At 43.2% G+C, this 3,561-nt stretch overlaps 1 pseudogene; it reads right to left on the minus strand.

Annotated features, from left to right (window-relative positions):
• Positions 1-691: 691 nt before the first annotated feature.
• Positions 692-1,872, minus strand: LOC112302388 (serine/threonine-protein kinase MARK2 pseudogene; annotated as a pseudogene).
• Positions 1,873-3,561: the final 1,689 nt, after the last annotated feature.

The following is a 3,561-nucleotide window of genomic DNA, read 5'->3' on the forward strand; positions in this document are numbered from 1 at the left end:
TCTCTCCTCCCCTGTCACCATTGTCGCTGCCACTGCCACCGCTGCCTTCTCCTCCTCTTCCTCCTCCCCCTCCCCCTCCCTCTCCCTCTCTCCTCTCTCTCTCTCATCACTGTCTCCACTGCCCACCACATGAGGTTGGAGTGTCTTTACTGTCTTTGCTTTCAGGTTCATTCAGATTCATCCTGGCAAGCCTAAAACACAGATTTTTGCATTCAACCTTGAAGCTGAACTTGTCAAAGCAGCTCCCTGTGGCCCCTGCCAGCCCTGGCAGTTGGCAGAGGAAGATGCTGAGGTCATACCCCTGGGAAACTCCTGCTGGTGGTGTACCTGTCCCAGCAGCCCAGCATGGACAGTTTCCATTGGACATACCCATGTAGAATTTAGTTCGGTCTGGAGTTCTCTCACCACTGCTGATGTTGTGGGGGGAAGGGGAGAGCTCAGCGAACTCTGGGGAATGCAGCTCCTTACAGTTACTCTCTGCAGTAGTCCACAGCCTAGAGGCCTCCCGGGCTACAGCGGCTGACCTGGATTCCTAGGAGAGGTGGGCTGGGCATGGGTGAGTGTGGGGGAAGCAGAGACCACGGATGCCTCAGATCCAGCACAGTTAGGCTGCTTTTACCTAGCCAAAGCCCTCTAGCCCTCTCCAAAAGCACAAAATTCCTGCTTTTTGTTGGTGGAGAGGTCACTGTTCCTAGAGAGGATGGGGTGGTCTTCTCCTCCAGGCTGGACAGGCGGCTGGCAGTAGAAGTAGCACTTCTCCTGGCCTCCCCTGACTCCTGGTATTCCACAGACCCTTTTTTTGTAGTAGCACAGGGAATATTCTTAGAGGAGGAAGTAAAGGTGAGAATGACAGGCTGGCTGAAACTCTGCTGCTTGAGGTGGGCAGAAGATGGGAAACAGTGGTGTTGGTCAGATCAGCTGAAGGCTAGGCCTTCAGGATGACAGCGTAGTCCCCAGCTCAGAATTCTCATAGCTCAGGAGTAGAATAGTGGCCATCATCTCCTTGTACTTCTGGCTCATCTGCAGGTACTATATATCTTCCAATGTGTAACCCATGGACCCCACCAGCTAGCTCATCCCGGAGTGCTCACAGTCAGGAGTGGCTCCACATTAGGCTTTGGTTCCTCATTCTCAGAACCACATTCATCCATGGACCTTTCATGATTTTCTCTAAAATTTCTCTCTTGCTGAAATTGAGGATGAGAAACTTCTTGAGCATGTTTTCTACTCCATGGACACGTAAAACAGAATATGGTATTTTCTCTTCCATACTGGCTCCTGCATCTTCTTGAAATTCTGTCCATCAAAAGGTAGGGACCTTCTGAGCAGTGTGTATAGGATGACTCCCAAGGTTCACACAGCTACCAGGGGTGTATCCTACCTTTGGCCCTGGAAGAGTTCTGGGGAAGCATAAAAAGCCTGCTGTGAAAGGTGTTCGACTTCCTGCCAAAGGTGCATTTCTTGCTGAAAACAAAATCTGCGATCTTGATGTTCATGTCAGCATCCAAGAGCAGGTTTTCTGCCTTTGAGTCTCTATGAACAATAAACTTCTCATCACAGTACTGCCCAGCAGACTACATGTGGAATTTGGCTCAGACCTTTATTTCTTGCCTATTGCCATGAGTCACTAGGTACTCAAACACCTTTCCTCAGTCTCTTTCACTTCAAGTAACTTTGCTATGTTGGGATGACTCTAAGCCTTAATGATTTTTACTTCATGAGATGATTGCTGGAACCTAAGTTCTGCTGCATCTTGTCAATGATCTTCATAGCTACCTGGGTTCCAGTCAGGGTTTTCTTGGTGGTGTTACTCTTGGCAATGTGCTTCAAAGACCCATAGCTGCCACTATGGGCATCCTCCTCAGTAGACATGGGTGCCTGAGAGGCATGGTAGCATGTTGGGCACGCTGCTGGGCTTAGAGTCAAGGAAAGATCTATGTGGATCTCTGGGATTTAAAACATTGCAGGAAGAAGTAGCAGCTAGTGAAGCACCCTGAGGTTGGAGTGAGCCTGTCAATTTCAAGGAACAAGAAGTTCAATAGCTGGAAAGGAATAAGCAATGGGGAAAATAGCAGCAGTGTCACAGAGTTAACAGGGATGGATGGGGAGAAGAGACAATACATGCAGAAACATATCCAAAAAAGAGTTCATAACTGAATTATATAGAGAATCTCTCCAAGCCAATAAGAAAAAGGCAGGCAACACATTACAAAAGTGGGCAAAACCCCAGAAATCTCCAGAGATCAACATAGCTCTCTCCTCCAAATCTTTGCTCCAACCTTACCTTATTAGTGAGGCTTCCTCTGATCTGCCTATTTGGTCTTGGAACACTTCTTAGATCACCTCCATTTATATCTTTTTTTAAAAATAAAAGTTTTATTATGGAAATTTTTAAACACACAAAATTAGAAAGAATGGCATATATAGGCAGCAAAATCACAGACATTTTTCACAGCAATATTTTTTTTCTGATAAATCTCCATAGGCAAGGGAAACAAACAAACAAACAAAAAGTGGGACTACATCAAACTAAAAGGTTTTTGCACAGCAAAGGAAACCACAAATAAAATGAAAAGACAACCTACTGAATGAGAGAATGTATTCACCAATATATGTGATAAGGGGTTAATAGCCAACATTAATAAAGAACTTACAAAAGTCAGTACTGAAAAAACAAACAATTCAATTAAAAAATGGGCAAAGGATTTACCCAAAGATGACATACAGATGGCCAATAGACATATGAAAAGATGATACTCAACATCAGTAATCATCAGAGAAAATGCAAATTAAAATCACAATGAGATATCACCTCACATCTGTCAGAATGGCCATCATCAATAAATCAACAAACAACAAGTGCTGGTGAGGATGTGGAGAAAAGGGAACCCTAGTGCACTGTTGGTGGGAATACAAACTGGTTCAGCCACTGTGGAAAACAGTATGGAATTTCCTCAAAAAATTAAAACTGAAACTACCTTTTGACCCAGGAATTCCACTGCTGGGAATATACCCTAAGAATCTTGAAACACCAATTCAATAGAACTAATGAACCCCTGTATTCATAGCAGTGTTATTTATAGTAGCCAAGTGCTGGAAGCAACCTAAGTGTCTATCATTACATGAGTGGATAAAACTTCCATGGTACCTTTACACAATGGAATATTACTTGTCTGTTAAAAAGAAGAAAATTTTACCCTTTGCAACAGCATGGATTGGTTTGGAGAACACTATGCTAAGTGAAACAGGCCAGTTAGAAAAAAACAAGTACCCTATGATTTCACTCATATGTGGAATCTAATGAACAAACTGAACTAACAAAGGAATAGAGAAAGACTCAGAGAGAGCAGGCTGACAGCTATGGGGTGGGGATTAGGTGGGTGGAGTTGGAAGAGGATATAGGGAAGATAAATGATCATGAAAAATTATAATAAAATATGTTTTAAAATTAAAAACAGACTTTCCCTCACATATCTATTATCCAAAATTAACACTTAGGAATATTGTTGTAATTCCTGTTTATTTTATCCATTAATGCTTCAGTCTATATCTTTTAAAAAA

This window comes from Desmodus rotundus, chromosome 11, assembly GCF_022682495.2.
Source record: "Desmodus rotundus isolate HL8 chromosome 11, HLdesRot8A.1, whole genome shotgun sequence".
NCBI lineage: Eukaryota > Metazoa > Chordata > Mammalia > Chiroptera > Phyllostomidae > Desmodus > Desmodus rotundus.